Genomic DNA, 15,926 nt, shown 5'->3' with positions numbered 1-15,926 from the left:
GATAAAGTAACCCCAAAATAATAGTGCCACACAGATAGTTACCCCAACATTATAGTGCCACCGATATAGTAATCCCAAAAGAATAGTGCCACAGATATAGTAACCCCAAAATAATAGTGCCACAGATATAGTAACACCAAAATAATAGTGCCATACAGATAGTGACCCCAAAATTATAGTGCCACAGATATAGTAACACCAAAATAATAGTGCCACACAGATAGTGACCCCAAAATAATAGTGCCACAGAGATAGCGACCCCAACATTATAGTGCCACAGATATAGTAATCCCTAAATAATAGTGCCACACAGATAGTGACCCCAAAATTATAGAGCCACAGATAAAGCATTCCCAAAATAATAGTGCCACACAGATAGTGACCCCAACATTAGAGTGCCACAGATATAGTAATCCCAAAAGAATAGTGCCACAGATATAGTAACATCAAAATAATAGTGCCACACAGATAGTGACCCCAAAATAAGAGTACCACAGATAGAGTAACCCCCAAAATAATAGTGCCACACAGATATAGCAACCCGAAAATAATAGTGCCACACAGATAGTGACCCCAAAATAATAGTGCCACAGATAGAGTAACCCCCAAAATAATAGTGCCACACAGATAGTGACCCCAAAATAAGAGTGCCACAGATAGAGTAACCCCCAAAATAATAGTGCCACACAGATATAGTAACCCGAAAATAATAGTGCCACACAGATAGTGACCCCAATATTATAGTGCCACAGATATAGTAACCCGAAAATAATAGCGCCACACAGATAGTGAACCCAAAATAGTCACCACAGAGAGGGGGTGTAGGGGGAGGGCTCCCCTCATGAATACAGAGGATTCATAACTATGAGTCCGCTGTATTATTTCAGTAATCCTATTATCCAAACGGCTGAAAATGTTTTTGTGCCGTTTTGTCTACTAGAAGTACGGACCTGTAGCTGTAATATGCTGCTCTTATATAGGACAACATATTCAGCAGACAAATCCGTTTTAATACTTCAAGTTGCTACATGGATACTGTCAGCAAGCAGGCTAGCTTTTCATTCTGGATCTTATTATGCATTAAGACATTAATATCCAAATTGTCTGAATAAGATACTTGCATTTAATATTCATGTGTTGATGAACCGTTAAGCATGGTATTGATAAAACAATTAGACCCACAGTAATTTCACAGAAACAAACTATTGTACACTCAAAGAACGTAAAGATCCAGCACAGTACAGTGGTGTATAGCACCTAAAACACAGCACCAAACTGAAAACCATAACCCACATCCAAAAAACATGCGAATAGCAGCCAGATCTACAACAGATAAGATTTACCTGCAGTACCACACTTAACCACATGGTGTGCAGTTCGGAGAACACACAACTATGACCTACACAGAGCATAAAGCCCTGTCATTCAGGCACATATAGCGCAAAACTTTAACGCTCCACCTAGTGGAAAACATAGGTAGTGCAGTGATTTAATTTCTCCGCTCTGTGCGGAAAAATCCTGGCTCCTATGCTTTATATACATACAGCCATATATAGGCTCATCAGCACAATGTTAGCTATTAGGATGCTTAGAACTGATTATCAATAGAATTTCCCTTTTTTTCTCTTAAAATTGGAAACAGTTGCCGTTTTGAGAGGGCAAAAGTAACCAATTAAAACCATGTGTATGCCCACAGTTGAACTGAACGTTTCTATATTACAGATTCAATTCCTAAAGGCCTATGATGAAGCCGGCTCTGCTCTGCCTGTATAAATAAGATAGGCAGGAGCCTGACTATAGGCTGTTCTATCTAGTCACATCTATAATAGAAGGTCAATAACATTAACGCTTAATCCTCCCCCTCTCTAGCTTTAGTCTCCATACTGTAGATAATATTGGCAAGAACCTGACTATAGGCTGCTCTTTCTAGTCACATCTATAATAGAAGGTCAATCACATTAACTCTTTATCCTCCCCCTCTCTAGCTTTGCTCTAAATGCTGTAGATAATTTTGGCAGGAACCTGACTATAGGCTGCTCTATTTAGTCACATCTATAAAGAAAGGTCAATCACATTAACTCTTAATCCTCCCCCTCTCTAACTTTAGTCTACATACTGTAGATAATATTGGCAAGAACCTGACTATAGGCTGCTCTTTCTAGTCACATCCATAATAGAAGGTCAATCACATTAACTCTTAATCCTCCCCCTCTCTAGATTTAGTCTCCATACTGCTGATAATATTGGCAAGGACCTTACTATAGGCTGCTCTTTCTAGTCACATCTATAATAGAAGGTGTAAAGGATCTGTCAGACACAGCTTCTGTGTCGACACCCGTGGTTAATCAGTCTGCATCTGCTCCTAGGTCTGATAGAGTGACTCGATCTGCTACCACTCAGGCTGGTAGGCTGAGGAGTGGGAGAACCTATCACAGCCTGGCCAGACGGTTCTAGCTCCCGCCCTCTGTCTATTTATACCTTCATTTCCTGCTCTTCCTTTGCCTGTGATTCTGTCTGGTTTCCTGGCTCTGCTGTTCCTGCTTGTACTACTGACCTCTGCTTCAGATTGATCCTGGCTTTACTGACTACTCTCCTGCTCTGCGTTTGGTACCTCGTACACTCCTGGTTTGACTCGGCTCGTTCACTACTCTTGTTGCTCGCGGTGTTGCCATGGGCAACTGCCCCATTTCCCTTAGCTTCTGTGTACCCTTGTCTGTTTGTCTCTCGTGCACATATTGAGCATAGGGACCGTCGCCCAGTTGTACGCTGTCGCCTAGGATGGGTTGTGCAAGTAGGCAGGGACTGAGTGGCGGGTAGATTAGGGCTCACCTATCTGTCTCCTTACCCCGTCATTACATAATGACAGGCCCATATACCCTTTTCTTCCCTGGTTCCTACTACTATGGAACCCCTTTAGACCCTGGCTCAGTAAATGCAGGGCCTCTCCCTACAGATCCAAGCCCTGGCTCAGAGGTGCGACCAGCGTGATGCTAACCAGCTAGTACCCTCCACCTCACCTCTTGAACCCCAGCTCAAGTTGCCTGACCGGTTCTCAGGGGACCGGAAGACTTTTTTCTCCTTTCGGGAAAGTTGTAGACTCTATTTCCGTCTAAGGCCCCACTCCTCAGGTTCTGAGAGCCAGCGAGTGGGTATAATTGTCTCCCGGCTCCAGGACGGCACCCAAGAATGGGCCTTCTCCTTGGCCCCTGATGCCCCTGAACTTTCCTCTGTTGACCTTTTTTTTCCGCTCTCGGGCTCATCTATGACGAGACTGACAGGACTGCCTTTGCCGAGAGTCAGCTGGTGACCTTACGTCAGGGTAAGAGACCCGTTGAGGAGTACTGTTCTGACTTTAGGAAGTGGTGTTTAGGGCTCACCTGTCTGTCTCCTTACCCCGTAATTACAGAAGGTCATTCACATTAACTCTTAATCCTCCCCCTCTCTAGGTTTAGTCTCCATACTGTAGATAATATTGGCAAGAACCTGACTATAGGCTGCTCTTTCTAGTCACATCTATAATAGAAAGTCAATCACATTAACCCTTAATCCTTCCCCCTCTCTAGGTTTAGTCTCCATACTGTAGATAATATTGGAAAGAACCTGACTATAGGCTGCTCTTTCTAGTCACATCTATAATAGAAGATTATCTGATCTATTAGCCTGGCCTTAAATGGGACTGAGGTTCTGTGAGCCGCAATACCAGGCACAGCCACCGCCAAATGTATGGCGCTGTGCCTAGTAAACCCTGGAAGGGGAAGTAGCCACCGCTTTTAGTCAGCTGATCAGCAGGGGTGTCGGGACCCCAACCAATCTGATGTTTATGGCCTATCTTAAGGATAGTCCCCCAATATCATAGTCCTGGGAAACCCCTTTACTTATAGTTGAGAGCCACATCACAGTCTCATAGGATGCTCATTGAAATCAGTGGACGCCATTGACACACATGACTTCCATGCTTCAAGCACTTACATTTACAGTAAAAATTGCAAGTGACCATAAAGGATCTCAACAGGGAGAATCCCATGTATGAAAGGGGGTACGATATGAAGGGGGAGGGGGCAAAAGCAGAAGCAAAACTATTTGCAATGGATTTATTAATTGGTAGGAGGGTAAGGATCAGTTCACACAGACGTTTTTGGTGCTGATTTTGACAAACCTTGTCGGAGTCAGCGCCACAAAACGTCCGAAATCGCCTGCCCATTGATTTCAATTCGTTTTTTTTCCCGGACGCTTTTCTTTGTTTGCTGAAAAAAAAATGTTATGTCCTTTCTTGCCGCGGTCTCCGCCTCTGACCTCCCATTAAATCAATGGGAGGCAGAAAAAACCCACGGCGCTAGTTTCCTGCGATCCCTGGGTGAAAGACGCTGCGGAAAAACGAGGAAAAATACGTGCAGGCAGCTCAAAATCTGCTTTAAAATTCCTGAACGAAGACTGAAGCTGATTTTTTCTGCCCGCAAAAAAATCCATGTGAACAGGACTTATGTGTTAAGTGGCCCTTCCAGCAGAGGATTGTACATTAACCCCTGGGCGCATCAGGACGCAACTGTACGTCGTGGCACGAGGTTACTTCGCGCACCATGACGTACAGTTACTGTGCTGTTCCCGGTACACACTGTCGACAACAGTGTGCGCCGGGAACCAGGGTGTCAGCTGTCCCCGACAGCTGACACTCCACTGTTGCCAATCAGCGGCTCATTGCCGTTGATTTTGCTAATTAACCCCTTAAATGCGGCAATCTATTGCAGTCGCCACATTTTACGGGTTCCACTAAATTTTGCAAAAAACCTGTGTGGTATAAATGCTCACTATACCCCTAGAAAATTTCTTGAGGGGGTGTAGATTCCCAAATGGGGTCACTTTTGGGGTGTTCCCCCTGTGTTGGTACCTCCATGGCACCGAAAACCAATCCAGCAAAATCTGAGCTCCAAAATCAAAATGGCGCTCCTTCCCTTCTGAGCCCTGCAGTGGGTCCAAACATCAGTTTATTACCACATATGGGGTATTGTCGTAATTGGTTGAAATGGCTTTACAAATGTTGGGGTGCATTTTCTTCTTCATTCCTTTTAAATATTAAAAATTTCTATGTTTTTTCAGAAAAAAAAGTAGATTTTCACTTTCACAGACAAACTCCAATAAATATAGCAAAATACCTGTCGAGTCAAATGGCTAACTATACCCCTAAATAAATTCCTTGAGGGTGTAGTTTCCAAAATGGGGTCACTTTTTGGGGGGTTTCCACTGTTTTGGCATCACAAGACCTCTTCAAACCTGACATGGTGCCTAAAATATAATCTAAAAAAAAAGGAGGCCACATAATCCACTAGGTGCTCCTTTGCTTCTGAGGCCGGGGCTTCAGTCCAGTAGCACGCTAGGGCCACATGTGGGATATTTCATAAAACTGCAGAATCTGGGCAATAAATATTGAGTTACATTTCTCAGGTAAAACCTTCTGTGGTACAGATTTTTTTTTATTACAAACGAATTTAAAAAAAATTGTACATTTTGGTGCCTTTCACTAATAAATATTGAATTTATCGACCACATTTTTCCACTAACATAAAGTCCAATGTCCAAGCGCCAACACAGAGCGGTAAGCCGCCGGTTACTGACCACAGCAGCGCTATATACGCATCATATTTTGTACCGATCCAGTCCCCAGCACGGCTCAGTGCCCGACGAAGGTCTGTCTGACCGAAACGTCGACGTCGCACATGCAGCCTCTGGCATCCATAATAAAAATATATATTTTTGTAACACAAGCAAGGTGTGCCGAGTACAAATTCTTAATAAAGTCCAATGTATCACGAGAAAACAATCTCAGAATCGCTTGGATAGGTAAAATCATTCCGGAGTTATTACCACATAAAGTGACACACGTCAGATTTGAAAAAATCATCTGTGTCCACGAGGCCAAAACAGGCTGTGTCCTGAAGGGGTTAATGATAGAAATCTTCGGAAATTCTCAGTTATTCCAGCTGAATCCACTTCGCTGTGTGGCCGTCGTCTTCACATATAACACAGATATTTCGAAATACAAAAATATTCTGTAAATCAAAACAATCTTTCGAGGGTCACGGGGGTTCAAAGTCTTTCCGCTTCCTGTCTCGAGACCTAAAAACAAACATGATCTGATGATCTGACATTCCCTTTGGCTCTGGAGTTGCAGGCGCTTATTCCTGGTGTAAACAATACACGAGTTACCGGCTGCGGCGTCCTGCAAATTTATCATCCAGGGGTCTCTATAGATGGTAGATGCAGCACGTGATAATTCCAGGGCTTAACCCCTTAGTGACCGGCTTATTTTTAACCTTAATGACCAAGCTATTTTTTACGTTTTTCCATCGTCACATTCCAAGAGCTATAACTTTTTTATTTTTGCGTCGACATAGCTGTATAAGGTCTTGTTTTTGCGGGACAAGTTGTATTTTTTAATAGCACCATTTTAGGGTACATATAATTTATTGATTAACTTTTATTAACTTTTTTATGGGGCGGAGGAAAAAACCAGAAGTTTTGCCACTATTTTTTATGTCCTAAATCTACGCCGTTTACCGTGTGGTATAAATAACACAATAACTTTATTCAGCGGGTTGTTACGATTGCAACGATACCAAATTTGTATAGATTTTATGTTTTACTACTTTTACACAGTAAAAACTTTTTTTTTTCAAATTTATTTGATTTTGTGTCTCCATATTTGAGGAGCCGTAACTTTTTTATTGTTCCGCCAATGCAGTTGTATGACGCCGTTTTTTTTTGCGGGACGACTTGTAGTTTTTATCGGTACCAGATTGGAGTAGATGCAACTTTTTTTATCACTTTTTATCAAATTTTTTTTTATGGCAGGATTCACAGAAAACAGCAATATTTGCATTGTTTTTTATTTTATTTTTTTGCGGCGTTCACCGTGCGGGTTAAATAATGTAATAGCTTTATAGTCGGGGTCGTTATGGATGCGGGGATACGAAATATGTGTAACTTTTTTACTTAATTTCGTTTTTTTTTAATAGTAAAGCAGTTTGTAAGGGAAAAAAATGGGTTTTTAATACAAAAAAATTTCACTTTTTTTTAAATTAACTTTATTAGACTTTTTTTTTACTTTTTTACTAGTCCCACTAGGGGACTTTAATATGTGATCCTCCGATTGCTTTTATAATACACTGCAATACTTCTGTATTGCAGTGTATTACCGCCTGGCCGTTTAAAACGGACAGGCATCTGCTAGGTCATGCCTCCGGCATAGCCTAGCAGGCATTCATTACAGGCAGACCTGGGGGCCTTTATTAAGCCCCCGGCAGCCATAGAAGACATGACACCCAGCAATCTCCTCGCCGGGTGTCGGTGGGATGAGAGGGAGCTCCCTCCCTCTCTCCAAAACAGCTCAGATGCGGCGCTCGCTATTGAGCACCCCATCTGAAGGGTTAAACGGATGAGATCAATACTGATATCGATCTCACCCGTTCGAGCAGGGACGCCCTCAGCCCTCATTTACCTCTGGTAGCTGAGAGCAGGGAGATTTAACGGCTCCCTGCTCTGTTTATTTATTCTGATGCAGCACCGTGTAAAGGCCTATCATCAGAATAAAGCCCGTTAGTGGTCGCCATGAAAAGGTGTATTGGCGGTCACTAACGGGTTAAGGGGACAACTATAAAAAGAGAGAGAACAGAAAGAGAGAGAGATGGTGAAGATGTAGAAGAAGCTTTTTTCCTAGTTGGATTAAGTAAAACATAAAGCAGTTAAGAAATGTGACGTAGACAATTTAAAGCAAGGACGAAAGACCTGAAGAAGATCTCCAAATGTGATAGATACCAGAAGTAGACAAGGTCAAGGCTAAGGAGTTTTCTCTAGCTCTTTATAAAGGTGAGAGCTGGATAGAAAAGATTAAGGACAGGTAAAGTATTGACACCTTTAAACTTTGGCATTGGAGAAGACTTGTGAGAAGACCAGAGGTGGGAAGAAGAATTATCAAGCAGATCCTTGACTCCATGAAGTTGAGTCTTCCACTTGAAGCACCAGACTGCAGTTTTATCTTCTTCTAAACGTAGAATAATCAATGTTTTAGATAACGGGAGAAGATAATTAGGTTGGGAAGAGGGATCAGACTAAGCTACCAGAGAACCCACCGGGGTCCCCAGGCCTGACACCATAATGAGCCCCAAAGGTCCAGCAGAAGGCAACCTCATTTGTAGGTGAGTTTGAAGCCACGAGGGTCTATTTCTTATGGGATGATTCACAAATAACCTATTAGAACTTATTGATGATATGTTCTGTGTGTACACGTTCTGAAAACATGGAGGGTGGGTCCCCAGAATCCCACGTAAATCTACAGCCACAAATAGCTTTTTGCATTGGGGGAGCTTCCACCTTCTTTAAAGAAGGGTACCCCCCATAGGGCAATATTTGAGAGCTAAGAGAAATTGCTCCGATGAGGGATCTTTTCAATCTGAATGTGATGGACTGTTTTCTAAATTTCTTGCACGTGGTTACCCTAAAAAATGTCTACACGGGGCGTATGCCAGGGCCAGGGCGACAGACAGGAAGAACCTTCTGTATGACCACAGACGTAAACCCAATCAGTCTTCTCTGGTCACTCCGAAATCCACTCAGTCCTCTACCAATGTCAGGTATTGGTACCTTTGATATTTGTTCCCATCAAGTTACCAAGATTTTACAAAACCACTGGCCCATTCTTCTTGCTGACTCTGACCTCCGTGATGCCGTTACCTCCACTCCTAATATTACATACCGCAGAGGGAAAATCTGTGCGATTATCTTGTCCATAGTCACTATTATAAACCATCGAAAGCATCAAAATGTTAGCTTAAATCGTCGGTCGTAGGCTCTCATTCCTGCGGGAGATGTTCCATTTGTTCCTTCATGCCCACTGTCAAGAACTTCTGTAACCCTTCAGATGGTAGATCTTACCAAATGGGACAATTTATCAACTGTCAAAGCAGTGGAGACAATTATATAGCTAAATGTCCACGCCCTAAATTGTATGTGGGCAAAACGGTCCAAGAATTGAGGAGAAGAATCTCTAAACATCTCAGTACCATATATAAAAAGGAAGATGCACCTTTAACCAGACACATTCGATTCATACATGATGGGGGATATCCGTTCCTTGCAATTTTGGGGTGTGACTCAGATTAAGTTGGGCCTCAGAGAAGGCAATTTAGACCATAAACTTCTACAAGAAGAGGCACGGTGGATCCACCGTCTTGGTTCCTTAAGACCTGTTGGGCCTGATGAAGGCTTTACTTTTGCAGCATTTCTTTAATGAATTTTTTAATACCTATATTTTATTTCTTCCTATCTTATAAAATGATCCATATACCTATCTAACATTCGCATATAGATATACATGACAAAATATATGTTCAGTTATTTATATGGTTATAACCTCAATTCTGGTAATATTACGTTTCTTCTTTCACCTGTCTTGCCTCATTGTTATGGTGATGGTCCACTTGATCATCACCATTCTATAGTACGTTATTGTTTTCCCATATTTATTTTTCTAGAGTTGAACCATATAGGTATGATGGTCAATTTTCGTGGTTTCCTTTATTTATTTCTTATATTTTTTATTTTTGGTTTTGTGTTTTACATTCTAACTTTACTATCTTTCATTCAGTGGATATTACTGTAGGTGGTGATTGCAGAAATATGTATGGACCGTTCTCCCCCTTTTCATGTTTTCTCCCCTTATCTCATAGAACGATGGCCAGCCCTATATTTATGCCTAGAGTCTCCACGGACACATATTTACAGTTTGTTCATAGTCATCACGTATTGTGATATTGCTACATTTAGACTACACACTTACCTCTGTATAGTTGTTTGATATGTCTCGTTGTTTGTCTTGCATATATATGTGCTGGGTTCTGGCGCATGCGCATGTACAGCTGTCTGAAATAATCACGTACTTACCTCTGCGCATGTACAGCTGTCTGAAATCATCACATACTTACCTCTGCGCATGCGCATGTACAGCTGTCTGAAATAATCACATAATTACCTCTGCGCATGCGCACGTACAGCTGTCTGAAATCATCACATGCTTACCTCTGCACATGCGCATGTACAGCTGTCTGAAATTATCACGTAATTACCTATGCGCATGCGCATGTACAGCTGTCTGAAGTCATCACGTAATTACCTCTGCGCATGCGCACGTACAGCTGTCTGAAATCATCACGTAATTACCTCTGCGCATGCGCATGTACAGCTGTCTGAAGTCATCACGTAATTACCTCTGCGTATGCGCACGTACAGCTGTCTGAAATCATCACATACTTACCTCTGCACATGCGCATGTACAGCTGTCTGAAATCATCAAATACTTACCTCTGCACATGCGCATGTACAGCTGTCTGAAATCATAATTTACTTACCTCTGCGCATGCGCATGTACAGCTGTCTGAAATCATCACATACTTACCTCTGCGCATGTACAGCTGTCTGAAATTATCACGTACTTACCTCTGCGCAAGTACAGCTTTCTGAAATCATCACGTACTTACCTCTGCGCATGCGCATGTACAGCTGTCTGAAATCATCAGGTACTTACCTCTGCACATGCGCATGTACAGCTGTCTGAGATCATCACGTACTTACCTCTGCCCATGCACATGTACAGCTGTCTGAAATCATCACATACTTACCTCTGCGTATGCGCATGTACAGCTGTCTGAAATCATCACATACTTACCTCTGCGCATGCACATGTACAGCTGTCTGAAATCATCACATACTTACCTCTGCGCATGCGCATGTACAGCTGTCTGAGATCATCACGTACTTACCTCTGCCCATGCGCATGTACAGCTGTCTGAAATCATCACATACTTACCTCTGCGCATGCGCATGTACAGCTACCTGAAATCATCACATACTTACCTCTGCGCATGCGCATGTACAGCTGTCTGAAATCATCAGGTACTTACCTCTGCCCATGCGCATGTACAGCTGTCTGAGATCATCACGTACTTACCTCTGCCCATGCGCATGTACAGCTGTCTGAAATCATCAGGTACTTATGTCAGGTCCGTATTTCACACCGAATAACCACCTCTGTAAATTTAAAGCTGAAGGCATGCCTGGAGAGAAGTACACCACACAGATGTTTGGTACACAGCTTCCCTCTGTCAGCCAGGAGGAAGACTGAAAACTTTTTATTCAGAACAAAGAAACACAGAAAGAGACACATGCCCCTCCCCAGAGATGTGGGAGTGCCCAAGCCCCCACCAGTTTTTCTGACTCACTCTTCTTGCATTCCAGGGGGCGGTGTCTTCCATAGGTGTGTCCGACATGCACAAAGAACTTGTTATATATATATATATATATATCAGTATATTACACAAAGAACTGAAATGTATATACATATGTGTGAGGATAATATTTTTCAAACAATATACATAGTATTGATCCCTGACAGTCCCCCCTAAAAATATTATTACTCTATCCCTGAGTCTTGCCCAGCAACCTACCACTGACCACTCGAACCAGGCGGGTAGGGGTTTTGGATTTCTTCACCAGCTTGAGACGAGCTACTCCTGATGAGTAACCCCCCTTTGTACCTGGACTTCCAAGGTGTCGGAGTGGTCCTAACTTTCCCTATTCTCCTCTGGATACAAGATGATTGTCTTGATATAATCTACAAACCGTTGCTGGTTGTAATATATATATATATATAATTAATCCGGTCTACATTTTATTAATGGTAACAACTGTCGCACTGTCACTTACTGTCCTGATGGGACTTTTACCCCTGCAGATATGACAGGTCATGGGCAGCACAGTGACCTTCACCTCACACCTTCACATAAAACTCCTCAGATTGTAATTTGCAGCACCGTGGCATATTTACACACATTATAATTATAAACCTCAGACATTATAAACAATAGGGCCTCAACTAATAATCATAATGCTATCACCCTCAGGTTTCGGGTCCCATCAGTTCATTGCCAGTCCTGTACACCATCGTCTTCTTCTTCTCCTGTCTTCTGCTCTTCACTGACTGTCACCCTCAGGGTAACCCACACAATTGTGGAGTCAGACTACGTTGGTGTCCAGTGGGGGAGTTATTATTACCCCCTCCTAGCCACTTACTTATCAAAACACTTGATCCTGCTGACAGATTCACTCAGGTCTTTGGTCTTTACTTTGATCTTTGCTGATGTCATCAGGACTCGGTTTGGTCCTTCTCATCTGTCCGACACCGTCTCCTTTAGTTTACGTCATCAGGCTGTACATAGCACCTCATGCTTTGAGCCTGGGGTGAGATCCCACGTAGGCGGATTAGTGGAGTTGTATTGTGACTATCAAACCCTCCGCATCTGTACTCTTCCTCTGGTAAGTTACTTGTCTGGGCGGCCGCTTAGAATTGTGACACTGCCGTCAGTTCATGATAAACGCGTTGTACTGGCTCAGGCTGTGCCTGCCGCATCTCAGTGATGGAGTTCATCGTGTTAAAAGTCTTTTAGTTCATATTTACTGGCACTTGCTGGGGACCCCCAACTCTTGTCAATTGTTAAAATAAATACTAATCTGGTGATAACATCATCCGCATACACTATAAACGTTGTTCTAAGTACATACAATAATGTCAGGCCCTTAAATGACATCAAACACCTTTATATAAGGAAAAACTTCTCTGTTACAATGGACAGGACACCTAGAAGATGTGTGATTACTGGGTACATTTCATTTGCACTTGGTGATACCCTTTCAGCAGGATTTGTACCTTGATCTGAGCTGATTGCCTAGAACATCTCCACCTCACAGAAACATACACAGATTCCACATGTTTATCTGACAAGTGTCTCAAACCAATTTTTCTTACTCTAATCTGGTTCGTTCTACCTGGGAAGGCCTCTCAAGGTCTGTTCTCTTCGTGGGAGGCGGGTATGATAAAGTTGGCACCGGTCTGCCAGGACTGTTCTGTAGGCAAATCAAACAGCTCTAACAGAATTTAGCAGCAACAGCTGTAAAGCCTGGGACATACCAATTAGATCTTAATTAATTAATTAATTTGAAGAAAAACATTAACAAATAGCATCTTTACATCAAACGTTCACACTGGTCAGTAACTAAAACTTAAAAATTGGTTCTTCTTCTTTATATACATATCTATACATACACATATATACTGCACAGAATTCTCTGCTCTCTGCGCATGCGCATGTACAGCTGTCTGAGATCATCACGTACTTACCTCTGCGCATGCGCATGTACAGCTGTCTGAAATCATCACATACTTACCTCTGCGCATGCACATGTACAGCTGTCTGAAATCATCATGTACTTACCTCTGCTCATGCGCATGTACAGCTGTCTGAAATCATCACGTACTTACCTCTGCGCATGTACAACTGTCTGAAATCATCACATACTTACCTCTGCGCATGCACATGTACAGCTGTCTGAAATCATCACGTATTTACCTCTGCGCATGCGCATGTACAGCTGTCTGAAATCATCACGTACTTACCTCTGCGCATGCGCATGTACAGCTGTCTGAAATCATCACGTACTTACGTCTGCGCATGTACAGCTGTCTGAAATCATCACGTACTTACCTCTGCGCATGTACAGCTGTCTGAAATCATCACATACTTACCTCTGCGCATGTACAGCTGTCTGAAATCAGCACATATTTACCTCAGCGCATGCGCATGTACAACTGTCTGAAACCATCACGTACTTACCTCTGAGCATGCGTATGTACAGCTGTCTGAAATCATCATGTACTTACCTCTGCGCATGCGCATGTACAGCTGTCTGAAATCATCACATACTTACCTCTGCGCATGCGCATGTACAGGTGTCTGAAATCATCACATACTTACCTCTGCGCATGCGCATGTACAGCTGTCTGAAATCATCACGAACTTACCTCTGCGCATGCGCATGTACAGCTGTCTGAAATCATCACATACTTACCTCTGCGCATGTACAGCTGTCTGAAATCATCACGTACTTACCTCTGCGCAAGTACAGCTTTCTGAAATCATCACGTACTTACCTCTGCGCATGTGCATGTACAGCTGTCTGAAATCATCACAAACTTACCTCTGCACATGCGCATGTACAGCTGTCTGAAATCATCACATACTTACCTCTGCGCATGTACAGCTGTCTCAAATCATCACGTAATTACCTCTGTGCATGCGTATGTACAGCTGTCTGAAATCATCACATACTTACCTCTGCGCATGCGCATGTACAGCTGTCTGAAATCATCACATACTTACCTCTGCGCATGCGCATGTACAGCAGTCTGAAATCATCACATACTTACCTCTGCGCATGTACAGCGGTCTGAAATCATCACGTACTAACCTCTGCGCATGCGTATGTACAGCTGTCTGAAATCATCACATACTTACCTCTGCGCATGCGCATGTACAGCTGTCTGAAATCATCACATACTTACCTCTGCGCATGTACAGCTGTCTGAAATCATCACGTACTTACCTCTGCGCATGCACATGTACAGCTGTCTGAAATAATCACATACTTACCTCTGCACATGTACAGCTGTCTGAAATCATCACGTACTTACCTCTGCGCATGCGTATGTACAGCTGTCTGAAATCATCACATACTTACCTCTGCGCATGCGCATGTACAGCTGTCTGAAATCATCACATACTTATCTCTGCGCATGTACAGCTGTCTGAAATCATTACGTACTTACCTCTGCACATGCGCATGTACAGCTGTCTGAAATTATCACGTAATTACCTATGCGCATGCGCATGTACAGCTGTCTGAAGTCATCACGTAATTACCTCTGCGCATGCGCACGTACAGCTGTCTGAAATCATCACGTAATTACCTCTGCGCATGCGCATGTACAGCTGTCTGAAGTCATCACGTAATTACCTCTGCGTATGCGCACGTACAGCTGTCTGAAATCATCACATACTTACCTCTGCACATGCGCATGTACAGCTGTCTGAAATCATCAAATACTTACCTCTGCACATGCGCATGTACAGCTGTCTGAAATCATAATTTACTTACCTCTGCGCATGCGCATGTACAGCTGTCTGAAATCATCACATACTTACCTCTGCGCATGTACAGCTGTCTGAAATTATCACGTACTTACCTCTGCGCAAGTACAGCTTTCTGAAATCATCACGTACTTACCTCTGCGCATGCGCATGTACAGCTGTCTGAAATCATCAGGTACTTACCTCTGCACATGCGCATGTACAGCTGTCTGAGATCATCACGTACTTACCTCTGCCCATGCACATGTACAGCTGTCTGAAATCATCACATACTTACCTCTGCGTATGCGCATGTACAGCTGTCTGAAATCATCACATACTTACCTCTGCGCATGCACATGTACAGCTGTCTGAAATCATCACATACTTACCTCTGCGCATGCGCATGTACAGCTGTCTGAGATCATCACGTACTTACCTCTGCCCATGCGCATGTACAGCTGTCTGAAATCATCACATACTTACCTCTGCGCATGCGCATGTACAGCTGCCTGAAATCATCACATACTTACCTCTGCGCATGTACAGCTGTCTCAAATCATCACGTAATTACCTCTGTGCATGCGTATGTACAGCTGTCTGAAATCATCACATACTTACCTCTGCGCATGCGCATGTACAGCTGTCTGAAATCATCACATACTTACCTCTGCGCATGCGCATGTACAGCAGTCTGAAATCATCACATACTTACCTCTGCGCATGTACAGCGGTCTGAAATCATCACGTACTAACCTCTGCGCATGCGTATGTACAGCTGTCTGAAATCATCACATACTTACCTCTGCGCATGCGCATGTACAGCTGTCTGAAATCATCACATACTTACCTCTGCGCATGTACAGCTGTCTGAAATCATCACGTACTTACCTCTGCGCATGCACATGTACAGCTGTC

This window comes from Rhinoderma darwinii, chromosome 4 (genome assembly GCF_050947455.1).
Source record: "Rhinoderma darwinii isolate aRhiDar2 chromosome 4, aRhiDar2.hap1, whole genome shotgun sequence".
Taxonomy (NCBI): Eukaryota; Metazoa; Chordata; class Amphibia; order Anura; family Rhinodermatidae; genus Rhinoderma; species Rhinoderma darwinii.
Note: the sequence above shows the minus strand (reverse complement) of the source record.